This window comes from Sander lucioperca, chromosome 12 (assembly GCF_008315115.2).
Source record: "Sander lucioperca isolate FBNREF2018 chromosome 12, SLUC_FBN_1.2, whole genome shotgun sequence".
Classification (NCBI taxonomy): domain Eukaryota; kingdom Metazoa; phylum Chordata; class Actinopteri; order Perciformes; family Percidae; genus Sander; species Sander lucioperca.
This window is the reverse complement of record NC_050184.1, coordinates 2880066-2897031: the sequence shown is the minus strand read 5'-3', so window position 1 is coordinate 2897031 and position 16966 is coordinate 2880066. Positions and strand designations below refer to the sequence as shown.

At 41.0% G+C, this 16966-nt stretch overlaps 1 long non-coding RNA gene across 1 annotated transcript; it reads right to left on the bottom strand.

Moving 5' to 3' along the window:
* Positions 1–8685: 8685 nt before the first annotated feature.
* Positions 8686–15999, bottom strand: LOC118496537. The gene is made up of 3 exons (XR_004899107.1): positions 15989–15999; positions 10072–10074; positions 8686–8747 (listed from the first exon to the last, which is right to left on the bottom strand). It is a non-coding gene; the product is annotated as an uncharacterized LOC118496537 (long non-coding RNA).
* Positions 16000–16966: the final 967 nt, after the last annotated feature.

Sequence of the window (16966 nt, the reverse complement as noted above, 5' to 3'; positions counted from 1 at the left end):
TGAAATAGCCGGCATAGCATGCCGCACAAGTCCTGCTGTTCGGCATCCGGCAAGGATTTCTGTGTGCAGGGAAGAAGAGCCCATGTTGCAGGAGAAGAAATGACAAAATGCTTTTAGGCACCTTGCAGGACGTCTGAACGACACGCTGCGTCAGAGCCACACAAAGGAAACGTGGGAAGACAAGCAGGTGGCTGTCTGATGCATTATTTATTAGTGAGTCTCACAATAATGGAAACTCACTGTTATCTTCCTCAAATATACAACAGGATAAACAGGGGAGGCGGATGTGTCAGCCATCATTATTATAGTGCTCATCAGCATCAATGATCGAGCACTTTTATATATACAGAAGGGCAGTCATTGCCTGGTTTCCAGTATTTTTTTCACAACTTTATCTAACTATAAGCGTGTGTTACTTCCTCCCTGTTTTGGGCTCCCAGACCGTGGTCTTGAAGCACAGGGGGGACGATCCCTCCAGGGCCGATGCTCTTTCACCCTTCACTTTACCGGCAGTATTCATGCCGGTAAGACAAGTCATTGTCACAACTGTCATTATGCAGAATCACAGTAAATGTAATCAGGCCGCTCTGTAGTTTGGGAAATCAGGAAGCGATGCAGCAGTAACCCATCCGGTAGGGCTGGGCTATATATGTATGTATATATATATATATATATATATATATATATCTAGATATATATATATATATATATATATATATATATATATATATATATATATATATATATATATATATATATGATGCTAGATATCGTCTTAGATTTTGGATATCGTAATATTGTCTTTTTTCTGATTTTACAGGCTTAGTTACAGTAAAGTGATGTCATTTTTGGAACTTACCAGACTTACTAGCTGCAGATTACATTACTGATGAGTATTGATCAGAACTCTAATTGTGTAAATATTTTGTGAATGCACCAATAGTAAACCCTACAATATCGCCGCAATATCGATGTATTTGATTTTATTCATATTGCCCAGCTCTACGTTCAGGATGCGTCCCTGCCTCTTCAGAGCGTAGACCACACCCAATGTGTCTTCCTCTTGGTGTGCTCTGTGTTAGCTGTCACCTTCAGCACGCCACGGGTCTCCTCGTAGATCAGACCAGAGATGCGCTTCACGTCGCCGTGCTGAGCTAGACGGGCGGATGCCGTGTTCTTTCTTCCCCTGGATGTCATCACGGAGCACTTTACGGTTAAGCTGCTTTCTGCATCGCTTCCTAATTTCCCAAACTGCGAAGCGGCCCAAGGCCCAAATCCCAGAATGTGCATGCATTGGAATTTGCGTTAACTTATTATTATCGCGTTAGTGCTGTCAAAATTAATTTTTTCTGTGATTTGGGCCTTCTGCCGCTCCGTAGTTTGGGAAATCAGGAAGTGATGCAGTTACATTGTGGATGGCTAGCAGAAACTGAGAAGAAGATGAAGATTTACAAAGTTGAGTAATAAATTCATTCTTTAGCACAGTATCTCTCAATAATGTGTGTTTTTGAGAGCAGCATATTGGATTTCTGATAGCAGCATCAGTTATTATTGCATAAGGGGTCTGTCACCACCAACATCTTTTTAATCAGTATCAAGGCCGCCTTTTCACGCACTTTTGTTCGGTAGCAAGCATGTCCGTTCAGTCCCATTCAAGGCTGCCTTGGTCTGAAGCACAATCGCTTTGAGTTGCTTTGATGCTAGTCTATATCCACGACGTTCCACTTCCGGGACTGCTCAGTTGCCGCTGGAAATTCTGTCACTCTTTTTCGGCCGGATGTCCGTTACCTTCCTCTTTCTTTGTATTGGCGTTCTAACCTCTGGTGGATTTCTGAGGACTATGGTTAACTGCTCCTCAGATCTCTGCAGGGTAAATCCAGACAGCTAGCTAGACTATCTGTCTAATCTGAGTTTTCTGTTCCACGACTAAAACTACCTTTGAACGTACACACGTTCCACCAAAACAAGTTCCTTCCTGAGGCTATTCTGCAGAGGCACCGTGCCTCTGACCGGTGCCTAGCCGACAATTGTGATTGTTTTGTTTTTTTAAAGATTATTTCTTTGGGCATTTTTAGGCCCTAGGACAGCTGAAGAAATTAAATGGGAGAGAGGGGGGAATGAAATGCAGCAAAGGGCCGCAAGTCGGAGTTGAACCCAGGCCCGCTGCGTCGAGGAGTAAACTTCTATATATGGGCGCCCGCGCTGCCAACTGAGCTAACCGGGCGTCCATTGTGATTGGTTTAAAGAAGGCCAATAAGAGCAAGTTTTTTCTCCCATCCCAGAATGCTGTGTGGACTAGCCAGACCCTCCTTACGTACAGAGGGAGTGTTTTAATCTAAACCACGATCTTTTTCTGAAACTTCACTTGTCGTTGCCACGTGACGCACAGTTTTTGTCCCTGAAAGGACCGTCATCTCGGCGTCCCCTGTACCGGCCTTTTGTCGTGCTAAACGCAACTTCCAACTGTCGCTGATGTGACGGAGCTCTGAAGGTTGCCTTATTTCGTAAGATATACGAATGGGTGTGTATCATTTTTCCTACGATATCGTACGAACCCATTCATGAGAATGCATTGAGCTAAACTATTTTGCCTTGTGTACGATGCCAGATTCTTCACTATCAACTGACTCTAACTCTAAAAACTGCTTTCATATCATCATTAGCTGTGTGCAAGTGGAGAATGAGAAAGTCAATAAGAAAGTAACACGTGCTTAGAATAAAACATTCAGAGATTTCCTCGGTCTATCGGCATGGCCGCCGCCTTCGTAAGTCACTTTGTCTGTTTACTCAACAAGGTGAAAATGTATAAAATCTTCCTCCTCTCATCAAGAAGGTTTATTTATGGTGGTGATGGCAGCTTTTCTCAACGGCTGCTATGGTTACCTTCACACCAGATACAGCGTAGAGCTTATAGGTTGGCGGTGTTGTTGTCGCGTGTACGCTCACTTCACTTTTGCCTCCTAACAGATCTTTTCCATTGGCGGAGGTGAAAGGCGTCACCGAGGAGTCGGTGGATGGGGGGATGGATCGAAGCGGTGTCTGTTAGCGTGTGTGATGATGATGATGATGATGATGATGATTATGATGTATGGAAAAGACTACGGAGGGTTTACCTATCAGGCACTTTGTCATTCACTCTGTCATGATGTGATTGTGGTTTTTTTTAGACATACAGCAGCATGTTGCTGAATGAGAGTCACGAGATGGAAAAACAACAAGGATGTTCTGATTATGTCATGGCCATTGAACACAAGACAAACAATATGAGGTTACTATCTGTGTTTCTGCGTGATTGTGCTGTAAATCATAACACATGAGATAACACCAGGCCGTGTGTGTGTGTGTGTGTGTGTGTGTGTGTGTGTGTGTGTGTGTGTGTGTGTGTGTGAGTGAGAGAGTATTAAGCTTGAGATGCAGGTGTCTCCAGGTTACTGGGGAATGTAAATGCAAACAAGGCTGCTCAAACAGGAAGGGGGAGCGTTTATGAAACCCAGGGCGACACACATCCTTGTGTGTGTGTGTGTGTGTGTGTGTGTGTGTGTGTGTGTGTGTTTGTGTGTGTTTGTGTGTGTGAGAGAGAGAACAATGTTGGAATTTTACTTCCTTATGGGGTTATAGTTAAAGGTTTCTTGATATGCCAGATATCTTGTATTGTCCGCTGTCTTCAAAAACGCAAATACAATGCTCATCCCAACATAATGCTAAGGTACCGACCATATTCAGATGCCTGTGCAGATATGGTACTCAAATATAGCTTGTGTGTGTGTGTGTGTGTGTGTGTGGGTGTGCTGGTATTGATGTTGATAATGACAATCTGTTATTGTTTATATGTTGATTTTGTCATTTTTTTAATTTTTACATTTATAGTTAATTTTACTGTACTATTATAATCCTTTTGTCTTTTTAGGTGTGGCATTGTACTATCTGTCCAGGGACAGCAGATGTAAAATAGCCTTTTGGCTAATTCTGGCACATTTTACATTTTCATATGTATTATTAGTGTGCATTGTCCCTGTTAAATAAACCTGAAATAAATAAATTAAAAAAAACTTCATACTTTTACCTTCGTAAATTGGTACGGTTTACTGAACCAAAAAGACAAAAACAGACTTTAGGGGAGAGTGAACGTGTGCAGCAAAATTGCAGGCACTACTCTAACCGATCTCTCCAATTTATTAGAACTACAACCACTTTCTGTCACAGGCATTTCAGTTTCTCAGGTCTGGCCGTAGATGCAAGACGAACAGATTCAAAAACTAATTCATCACTGCTGCCATACATGCTCTTAATGTTTAATCCTTATTTTATTGTTGTTGTTTTCTTTTGTAATGATTGTATGTGTCGGTTGCTGGCCATATCACAAATTGCCCCTCGGGGATAATAAAGACTACCTAACTTGTTTGGTTAGATTCAAACAAACTGTGGTGAGTTTGCCCGTTTGGTTCGGTTTGTTTGGGATCAGGTGCGGAACACACAACATTCAATCAATTTCACTTTTTACTTGTAATCATTTAGAATACAATTCCAGTGAAATGAAGCTCAGCGCAAATTCTTTTAGGAAGACTTCTAATTACTGCAATCACCACTATCTCTCCCTAAATCTATTCAGCTGTTAAGAGGCGTTCACTCTTCAGTAAACCAATCAGAATTGGCCACGGAATTCATGATCCAATCACAGCATGACATCCTGCTTTAAATGTCTCTCTCCTTGCTATCAGCTGTCTTCTCAGGCAAACGTGCAACCCTCCTCCTCCCCTTCCACCTCCGGGCGTCGTCAACCACTGCAACCTGAGTCCCTTTCCGGCAGACAGGTCCTTCGTTCGGCCTTCGGGGTCCCTCTCCGCCATCACCAGTGTCTAGGCTCCATCGGGGGGAATATGTCTGTTTCTCTACCCCTTTAAATATTTTTAATGATGGAGTCTAATCCCCAAAGACTATGTACATTTCATGTACATTTCATATTATGCTTATCTACAATAAATATTTGCATATCTGCAACAAAGTCTCTCCTGATTTAAATGTAATCCCTCCATTGCATTCTATTTCTGCAATAAAAAGTTTAGATAGAATTGGAATAAAAATATGTATATATAGATGGGGTGAATCCATTAAGGATCCCAGAGGCCTGAGGGTAGAATCTCTTCCTGGCCTGGTGTATCGGACCTTCTTCCTACCCTGAACAAGGAAAAGGCCGTTATCTGGGTGGTTGGGATCTTTAATGATTCTTCTAGCCTTATTCTTGCAGCGCCTGGTGTAAATATCCTTAAGGCAGGGTAGAGCACTGCCTATTTAGGGTTGTCATGATTTCGATTTTATTTTTAAATTTGATAAAGAATTAGCTTCAGATTTTGACTATCGAAATCAAAAGATCTGTGATTCTCCCTACTATTTTTTCTCTCCCCACCCTCATCTACTTGCACACGTCCACAACAACAGACACAGCTGAGCTTACCAGCTGGAAGCATGCAGCTAAAGACACAGGGTAACATTAGCTTACTGGCTGGTAGCATGCAGCTAAAGACACGGGGTAACATTAGCTTACTGGCTGGTAGCATGCAGCTAAAGACACAGGGTAACATTAGCTTACTGGCTGGTAGCATGCAGCTAAAGACACGGGGTAACATTAGCTTACTGGCTGGTAGCATGCAGCTAAAGACACAGGGTAACATTAGCTTACTGGCTGGTAGCATGCAGCTAAAGACACAGGGTAACATTAGCTTACCAGCTGGAAGCATGCAGCTAAAGACACAGGGTAACATTAGCTTACTTGCTGGTAGCATGCAGCTAAAGACACAGGGTAACATTAGCTTACCGGCTGGTAGCATGCAGCTAAAGACACAGGGTAACATTAGCTTACCAGCTGGAAGCATGCAGCTAAAGACACAGGGTAACATTAGCTTACTGGCTGGTAGCATGCAGCTAAAGACACAGGGTAACATTAGCTTACCGGCTGGTAGCATGCAGTTAAAGACACAGGGTAACATTAGCTTACCAGCTGGAAGCATGCAGCTAAAGACACAGGGTAACATTAGCTTACTGGCTGGTAGCATGCAGCTAAAGACACAGGGTAACATTAGCTTACCGGCTGGTAGCATGCAGTTAAAGACACAGGGTAACATTAGCTTACCAGCTGGAAGCATGCAGCTAAAGACACAGGGTAACGTTAGCTTACTGGCTGGTAGCATGCAGCTAAAGACACAGGGTAACATTAGCTTACCGGCTGGTAGCATGCAGTTAAAGACACAGGGTAACATTAGCTTACCAGCTGGAAGCATGCAGCTAAAGACACAGGGTAACGTTAGCTTACTGGCTGGTAGCATGCAGCTAAAGACACAGGGTAACATTAGCTTACTGGCTGGTAGCATGCAGCTAAAGACACAGGGTAACGTTAGCTTAACGTTAGTCTGCAGCTTGACTTTTCCTTTCACCATAAAGCAGATATTTTGGACTTGTTTTAGACATTTACATAAAGCATACTTTTCCACTGTATTCTTCAGTGTTTAGATTTTGTCTTACAGTCAGATGACTTAGTGAAGAGGAGGCTGTCTGAGCAACAGTCGCCTGAAACAGCAGTTTCCGGTCCAGCAAACCAAATAAGACACTCATGTTTCTGCTCAACTCCTGAAGGACACGGCTGTGTTTGTCTCTGCTGTGTTTTCAATAAATGATTAATCCACTCCTTAGGCTATTCACATTCTCTCCCTCTCTCTCTCTCTCTCTCTCTCTCGCTCTCTCTCTTTCTCTCTCTCTTTGTATTTATTGAGACAGACATGTTTTATATAAAATTCAAACTGAACCAATTCTACATAAAAAAAACATCTCAAATGATTATGGCTGTAGAGAGTAAGGTCTGGCTACACCACAGACACATTCTGGGATAGGAAAACATTTCTTTAAGCCAATCACAATTGTCTTGGGAGGCACTAAGCTCTGGACGCATTGAGGGTGGCTCTGCCAAATAGTGTCAGGAAGGAACTTGTTTTGGTGGGGTCCCCGATGGCCATCCCCCTTACCCTATCCCTAACCTTTTTACAATTTTGCCTCTTCGATGGTGAGGCCCTTGTCCATGTCACCTTAAGGAGATTCTCATAGACAATTCTACAATAATAATAATAAGATCTTCATTTATATAGCACCTTTAAAACAACAGTTTACAAAGTGCTTTGACAGAGGAAACAAAAGCACAGACAAATCAATACACACGTATACACATCATTGTAGTAGTGAAAACAGAAGATGCGGCAGCTGTAAAGGACAGAACAAATAACAATTCAGTAAACAAACTGAAAATAAAAGGTGAAATGGTAAAAAAGACAATTAGAAAGACGATAAAAAGACGGCATCATATAAATGCAAATCTATAAAAATGTGTTTTAAGAAGTGATTTAAAAGAAGTCACTGATTCAGCAAACATTATCTCCTCGGGCAAGTCGTTCTGAAGACGAGTTGCTCTGATGGAGACGATCACCTCTGGTTATAAGTGGTGGAAGAAGTATTCAGGATCCCTTACTTAAGTAAAAGTACTAATACCACACTGTACAAATACTCTGTTAAAGTATTAAAAGTAAAAGTACTCGATGCAGAAAAATCCTTCCATTTTAGAAACTGGAAATGATCCAAACAGTTGTGTCAATCAACTAAGTGATTAATTAGTCTCACATTGCCAGACCTTAGCGCCTAGGAGGAGGGTCTGGCTAGTCCACACAGCATTCTGGGATGGGAGAAAAAACATGCTCTGGTTTATTGGCATTTCTTTAAACCAATCACAATCGTCTTGTGCGGCGCTAAGCGCCGGACGGAGCCATGGTGCCGCTGCAAAATAGCCTCGGGAAGGAACTTGTTTTGGTGGAACATGTACGTTTAAAAGTTGTTTTTGTCGTGCAACAGAAAACTCAGATTGGACAGATAGTCTAGCTAGCTGTCTGGATTTACCCTGCAGAGATCTGAGGAGCAGTTAACCATAGTCCTCATACATCCACCGGAGTTTAGGACGCCAACACAAAGACAGAGGAAGGTGACGGACACCCGGCCTAAATGAATGAAATCCTGCGGAATCCTGGAAGTGGAACGTCGTGGATATAGATAAGTGAATAATTGGCTAATTATTTCAGCAGTTTGTAGGCCTGTATATTGTTGCGTATTTTAATTTATATAAAACATCATCTTTTAGTCATGACCGAAAGAACAAGATCCAGGGTACAAGCTGTCGAAATGGGTTTCCTCAGGAGGGTGGCTGGCGTCTCCTTTAGAGATAGGGTGAGAAGCTCAGTCATCCGTGAGGAGCTTGGAGTAGAGCCGCTGCTCCTTCGCCTCGAAAGGAGCCAGTTGAGGTGGTTCGGGCATCTGGTAAGGATGGGACGTCCAGCTGGGACAAGGTCTCGGGGAAGACCCAGGACTAGGTGGAGGGATTATATCTCAGAAAGTTGAAAAATGTTGCGTTTACTTCACACAAGACCAGCTATTTTACCCTGTTGCCATGGGAACGTTATGAAGTGACGTAATTAGGCGACGTGAACATCATCGAAAAGCTGCAAACCCCGCGATGAAGCCATGATGAAACCAGAGTTTTTGCAAGTTCCCGCAATTTCATCGCATAAAATTGCATAAATATCCCGCATATTCCATCGCATTTTTTAAGAAAACGTGCAATGTCTGTTATTTATTCACTGCTACTACTGATATACACACTGTACTTTATTTATGTTGACATTGCACTACAATAGCATTTGTACAATCCATTGTTTTAGCTTACTTTTTAACCTAATCTCACTTTACTTCTACTTAACCTAGCCTTGTTACTTTATGTTACTTTATACCAAAGCCGCCCAATTTGGGGCCCGCGGGCCAAGTTAGGCCCGTGCTCTCTTTGTTTTGGCCCGCCATGGATTTGACATATTCATGCTTATTCTCCTCTTATTTTAAAAGTAATGACTACGAAACGTACATTTTGTGCAGTTAAAAAGTACGTAATCTGAGTTTAACGGCAATGTAATGCACAGTGCTGGTAAACTTCCCATTTAAATTACCTACATACGTTTTATCTATGGAGAATGGCAAGAATTACGGTATTCTTCAACATCGACATTTATTTTTGGCCCGTGGCCTTCCATCCAGATACATTTTGGCCCTTCATATGAAAGAATTTGGGCACCTCTGCTTTATACACTCATTGACTCGCTCTTTTCTTACTCTTATTGTAACCCTGAATTTGACTGTGAGCAACTGCAACTAAACAATTTCCCCGAGGGGATCAATAAAGTATTCGGATTCTGATAATAGATATATCCAAACTGTGTCGCACAGCGTTTCAGCCAAGGTTACACTGAGCAACAGATCAAAATAACGACAGAAGAAGAAAAGAAAAGAAAAGAGGAGGGCCACAAAGAGAAGTCCCACTCCAGGTTGCTTAGGAACCTTTTTTGCAAAGTGACAAAAGCTCATGAAGAAGGAGCTAACGTGATGCTCAAACACTTGGCGTTCGAGCCCTCGGAGAGGGACACAGACGAGACAAATAACGAACAGGAAAGCTTCCCCATCATATTTAAATATGAATGAAGAAAACGCGGAGCATGTTTTGTCGCTGCGTATACAATATGTCCTTAAACAAAAAGTCAGCAGCAACAAGCTCTGTGATAACCCTTTTCATTGATTCTTATGAGTCTAAATAATCAGGATTTCAACACAACTGGTGCCCCGCAGTGAAGAAATCTATATAACATTATTCAGATTTCAGTGCTAATGTTTTAAAGCGTAACTCACGCCAAAATGCAACCTAGGGTCTTTTTGTGAATGTACCCGAGTCAAACTTTCGTTTAAAAGCATATTTAGGACAGAATCGCCACTTTTAAGATTGACTTCTCTCTCTTCTCTCGTTTTTCGGTCAAATGGCCTTTTGAATGGGAGAGCTAGGGGCACTTTGATGCTAGCCTCAAAATAGCTATTTTTAAACCACTAAGAAGGCTCGACACAACATGAGACTTTGCTCCAAGTATCACCAGGAGCTCTACACCTTAACGGAAGACTTGACAACATTGGTTATGTTCAGAGTTTACCAAAAAGAAAGGTTTTGACCAACTCACGTTAGCAGTTGTTGTTTACGCTATCCGCCATTTTCCCAGTCCAAAATAGGCGATCTCTGAATGTGAATGAACGGACTCCATAGGAGGAAATGTCATTCTTATATGAGGCTCCTTTTTCAACTACGAGGTCAATATTGTGTTTCACTAACGACAAAACAACGAATTATCCGTGCATTTATATGGAACTAAGCTTTAGGAGCTTTCCATCTTTACTCTCCTCCCTGTTACGTTGCATTCGGAGATCGATTGTTTTTGACTGATAAAATGGCTGCGGCCGGAAACAACAAGACCTACAGTGAATTGTTCAAAACCTTTCTTTTTAGTAAACTCTGGGTACACTAACAATGTTGTCAATGCTTTCGTTAAGGTGCAGAGCCCCTGGTGATACTGGGAGCAAAGTCTCATGTTGTGTCGAGCCTTCTTAGTGCCCATTCAAAAGGCCGTTTGACCGAAAAACGAAAATTCGGTAAATCGTAAAGTGATTCCGTCCTAAATATGCTTTTAAACGAAAGTTTGACTCGGGTACATTCACAAAAAGACCCTAGGTTGCATTTTGGCGAGAGTTACGCTTTAAATTAAGATAGGCACCTTGAGATGAGTCATCAGAGGTGCAAATTTGTGTGATAGGGCTGCACGGTATGAGGAAAATATCTAATCGCGATTATTTTTGACTGATATTGCGATACAATTCACGATATTGGAGGGAATGATCATTTTTGTATCGTTATTCTCATTTCCATTGAAAAATATTAAAATGATTAAAGTGTGATTTTTTGTACCAGACAGTCTGTAACATAAGATTTGTAGGCCGGGACGTCTCTACAGCACCACGGTATTTAATTCAGAATGGTTTGACACATAATTTGCCTTTAACAAATAGTGCGTGTCAACAGCTCACTTTTGCACTAAGCAAAACTTAGCTAAGGCCACTAATGTGGTAAAATGGTATTTAACCCTTATGTTGTCCTCGGCTCAAATTTGACCCATTTTCTAAGTTTCTATATCATAAATTTGGGTTTCTTTTAACCAAATTGCCCCAAAATAACATGGATGGTTCTATAAGACGCTCTTCACAAAGGAAATTAAGGATCAAAACTCTCTATTTTCATAGAATTTTGGGTGTCATATTCAATTTTATAGCATTATCCTGACTAAACTCTGACAGATCTGTGATGATCCATTACCTTTATTCCTCTGATCTTAACCATTAGTCCAAATCATTCATAATTTCTGCTTTTTTCTTACAAAAATATTATAAATGAGGTTTATTGACCATGAATTCCAAAAAATAAGTGTAAAAATAGTGCAAATAAATAGGCCTAGTGGTTAATATACTGGTGTTAATGAAAAACAAATGCCAAAAACATTGAAATAAGCGACATAAACGTAGAAAAAAGCAAGCATAACGTTGGGAAAAAGCAACATAAACGTAAAAACAGGGTCTAAAAGAGTGTTAATTTTAACAACACAAGGGTTCAAATTTAACGTAGTTCTTTAACGGTGGGTGTGCAGGAAGAAGGACCACACGTATTCAAAATCTTGAATCTTGTTGATGAAGATAGTTTTGGCTCAAACAGTCCTTCAAAAAACATGAACAGACACTAAAAACATGGATATGTTTTCTTCTGATCTGAGATTGTCGCCGAACGTTTTGAAATGAAAAAATATAACGAGGCAATATAAAAAAGACGGAATGAAAAGTACTGCAAGAGTTCAATGGATAGATTTACAATGATTCTTTCTATATAGCTTATAAATAATTAATAAATAACAAATAAAGTTATCTACACACTATGTGGTACAAAAATACTATATAGCATTTAGTGGGCACTGGATTTCCTTTGTGTGTTTTTCCAACTAAATCATCCGTCTCAGGATGACCTGCTGGTGAAAAGAAAGAAGAGAACAGCTATATTTCCATCTCTGACCAATCTTTTGATATCAGCTGAAAAGGTATACCACGGTAACCATGGTAACTATTGTGTCCACCCGCCTTAGATCCATTTCAGATCCACGAGCGTTACTTTGTGGTGTCAGATTTCTATTTTGTTCTGTTTTGAACGCTGCACTCTCTGTGTTCAGGGCTGTTCTATGTTCTATGTGTTGGGGAATGGCATGGAAGAAGAAAAAAAAAAAAGAGCTTGTCAATATGTTGCACAAACTCCCCAAACCGTATCCTCCAGGGGCCAGCAAGTGATTAGTCACATCACACATAGTCTCGCATCGCCAGCTCTGTCTCCACAACGCTGTGGAGGAAGGTCTGGCTACACCACAGATGCATTCTGGGATAGGAGTGTCACTACCGGATGTGAGTCGAGTGCAGATGTGAGTTGCAGATCCGGCAAACGTTTTAGCTGATGTTTGATTACTAACGTTAGCTCAAAACGCCATTCAAGTGACAGCCTTCGTTGTGTTTGATTGCTAACTTGTAGCCAGCAGTGAACAAACTTCGTTATGTAGGTCCATTTTTATTGTATTTACATTACAGAAGTCTCTCGATAGCAGGTTCTTGTCGGCTACTTCAGCCTCTAATCTAGAACTGACATCAGGGATCATGCCGTGAAAATGTGATGCCTTACGCTAAATAATAAATTACAGCTATGTAATGTACCTATCTCATTATTCTGTGGCTAACAGCAAAACAGATCTACGTGAAGTCGCAAAGTGACGCACGCACAACTCACATCTGCACTCGACTCACATCGGGTAGTGACAAGAAGAAAAAATACTTTGGGTTGTTTGCATTTCTCTAAACCAATCGCAACCGTCTTGGGCGACGCTAAGCTCCATACGCAGCGATGGTGGCTCTGCTAAATAGTCTCGGGAAGGACCTTGTCCAGGGTGGGAGGTCGCAGTGGCAGATTGTAAAACACAGCGCTTTCAAGCCAGGGAGCAGAGTTTGTGTCCCGGGGAAAACACAAGACTTTCCACCCAGGAAATGCATATTCATGTCCCAGGAGTAATACTCAAGGGGATCGGTGTTTTAACCCAAACCACAATCTTTATCCCCGGGGAAAACACAAGAAATAAAATTAAAAAATGTCAAAGTTTAGGTCATCTTCTTTGTCACACACAGTGCATGTATTGGTTTCACACCCTTCTCTTTCTCTCTGTGTGTCCTGCAGTCGTGCAGTGTGGAGACCACGTCAGCAAACCAAGAAATAAATTCGCATTTTCGAATAAGACTGATTTCATTTTTTATCCTCAATTGGAGGGAAAGACTGACACTGTTGCAGTATGTTGTACATTAACTCAAAGGTTTCTCATCATTCCTCCCGTAAGACTAAGAAAAGAAGAGTCAATGTGTAGCCTTGGTCGTTCAATGAGCTTCAAAAGGAGTCAACCTTGAATTGGGATGAGGCCCGGTTGTCATGAGCGGATCTTTTTTACCAGGCCCTCCCACTCTACCCGGAAGGCATTTACCGACCACGAGAACCACATAAATGCGAACATATTCCACTTAGTAAAAAAAAACCATGTGTGCCTGAAGGCTGTTCTCATGAACCTTTCATACATATAGCTACGAAAAGTAAAGCGCTGTAATTCATATGTATTAGATGTATTTTCTGCAGCATGCACCACGTAGACTGCTGCTTGTCACTTTTTCCAATTGTTTTGTCAACGTTCTTTTCTAAAAAAAAAAATTTCAAATGCTATAAAATTGAATAAAACACGCAAATTCGAAAGCAGTGATCCGATCATTTATTTTACTTGTGAAGAGTAATGGTTGTAGAGAACCATCCACTTTATTTTTTTTGACAATTTGTTTGAAAGAAACCCAAATTTATGATATAGTAACTTTTTTTAAATTGGTCAAATTTGACCCGAAGACAACAGGAGGGTTAAGTTGCACTTTCCTGGGTGCAAGTACTGCCTTTTCCCCGCGAAGTCCCAAAACTTTAAAGTGCTGTGTTTTACGACCCGATCCAGAAGGCTCTTATACAGCAGCAGTCAATGTGTTAAACACAGCAATAAATATGTTGAATACATACAAATTACAGTGCTTTACTTTTCATATCTATATGTACAAATGCAGCCTGGCTTGTTGCACTTTCTACAAACAACAAGAGGAACACAGCACAGTTGACATAAGTGATGACATGTTGAACACAGTCGTCATGGTAGTTACAGAGAGGAATTTTTATCTCTCAGTGAAAAATGTACTTGTATCTGAAATTAAATAAAATGTGCAAATAGAATACAAATACAACAGGTTGCCAACAGGAGTGACATCTACTATTCATAATAAGCCACGTCAACAAACCAAGAAATCAATTAGTCGTAAATCCTAAAGTTAAAGATACCGAACGTGTCAGAGTAAATGTTGAGTAAATGATGAGATAAATGAGGCACAGTAGGATACATCTAGAACAGGATAAGTGTTGCATATAACCATGACATTTTAGGATTGAATATTTCGCTCATACGTACAAATAAAGCTTTGGACAGACACAATGTGTGGTCTTAGCACCTTAAAACAGGTACTTAAGGGAAAATGTGAGGAGGGAAATGGCGTCTAATTTGTCCAAACTGACGCCAAAACCTTATGCTACATTTACACGTGGCCGGCTATTTTCAATAAAGGACATTTCAACCGCTACGTTTTCAAAAATAACATCGTGCAAAGCTGTTTGTTTACACTACCCGAGTATATATATGCCGTCAATGCCGTCAAGAGCACGCCAGACCTGTAGGTGGCAGTGTAACGAGAAGCTCAAGCCCACGTTAGCCAATCAGAATCCCGAAAATAGCAACAACAACAAATCACTTCCTCTGTCTTCTTTTCCTCACTTCCTCGGCTGCCTAAACCTCCGTTGTCTCAGTTTTACGTGCTAACGTGCAAACAAAGATTTAAAAAAATCTCCGCTCTGGCCAGAGTTTTTAGAAAGACTCGTTTTCAGAGGCAAATTCTCCGTTTGCGTGTAAACGAAGGGCACAAACGAAGGGAAATGTCTCCTTTTTTCAAAATAACCATGTACGTGTAAACAGGGCCTTAGTCTAAGGTTATGGCTGATTCATCTCTATGTCCTCAGAAATGTATTCGCTGAACAAAAAAGGTGTAACACTGACTTTTAGAAGGCCTACCATCACGGTTCGAAATTAGCACCATTTACCAGCCAAATGCTGGTAAAATATGCAAGTGGCTGGTAGATTTGATTCACTCACCAGCCCAAAAAAACCAAACAATGGTAATCTTTTGAGTGGCTGCAAAATTTAAACATTCACTAGCCATTTGGCTGTTGGACGAAAAAGTTCCTTTTGAACCCTGCCTACCACACAGCGCATGTATTGGTTTCACACCCTTCTCTTTCTCTCTGTGTGTCCTGCAGTCGTGCAATGCGGGGACCACGTCAGCAAACCAAGAAATCAATTCTTATTTTCGAATTTTTTATCCTCAATTGGAGGGAAAGACTGACACTGTTGCAGTATGTTGTGCATTCACTCAGTTGCATGCCCAAGGTTTCTCATCATTCCTCCCGTAAGACTAAGAGAAGAAGAGTCAATGTGTAGCTTTGGTCCATCAATGAGCTTCAAAAGGAGTCAACCTTGAATTGGGATGAGGCCCGATTGTCATGAGCGGATCTTTTTTACCAGGCCCTCCCACTCTACCACATAAATGCGAACATATTCCACTTAGTAAAAAAAAAACATGTGTGTCTGAAGGCTGTTCTCATGAGCCTTTCATACATTTAGCTACGAAAAGTAAAGCGCTGTAATTCATATGTATTCAATGTATTTTCTGCAGCATGCACCACGTAGACTGCTGCTGTATAAGACCACTGTGGACCGCGTAGGGAGGTCAGAAGAGCGCGCTTTCAACTCGGATTGGAGTCTGCCTCCCAGGGAGAAACAAAATACTTTCACCCAGGAAATGTGTGTTTGTTCCATGGGAGTGTTTAAATCCAAACCATGACTTTTTCCCATTAACTTAACTAGTCGTTTTGGTGCACATGTGTACCGAGTCGACCGTTCTCTGGGATATGTTTTCATGCTAATCGAATGTGACCAGTTTTAGCTCAAACCGCTAATTAGCTTATAACGCTAGTCGCCGGGGCACGGGTAAAGCAAAAAGAAATCTCTCTAGCAGTGCCTAACAGTGCCTAACAGTGCCTAACAGTGCCTAACAGTGCCTGACTTTTTGCTAGAAGCTAACAATGTAGCTATGGCTGAACTTTGGCCTACTTTAGCATATCAACATTAGCTCACTAAGAACCTGGGAACTACAATCCCAAACTGGCAGTTTGATTTTCTGTGTACTGAATTGTTTACCTAAAGTAAAGTTCTTTGACTTTTATGTACATCATGTCTTTTTTTAAATATTAGTTTTTCTAAAATTATACTTTAAAAAAATCCCAATATATCGATTACGCACAGTATCGAAATATATTGCAATATATTGAATCGTGACCAATGTATCGTGATACGTATCGTATCGCCAGATTCTTGCCAATACACAGCCCTAGCATCATACGAATTGGTGTGCATACATTTTCAGATCATATGAAACCGTTTATGAGAATGCATTGACACATGTACTGTATTATTGTTGCTCTTGGGGGGAAAAAAAACTCTTTTTGGAGCCAGTGGAGTCGCCCCCTGCTGGACATTAGATAGAATGCAGCTTTAAGGCGCTTCAACATTGGCTTCACTTTTGGAAGCTCCGTCCATTATTCTTATTTTTTTACAGTCTATCATTGTGTTTACAGTTTGTTCCACAACACACAAGTTGCCAAAAAAAAAGGTGTCACTGAGGGCCACAAAAACGTAGATAGATCTCAAAGCAATGTCCAAATCTGTCCTATTTTAAAATCGCGTGAGCTATTTAGTTCAAATGACCCAACCCTGTAGGCATGAATATAATCCATCATGTTTATATTTGGATGAGG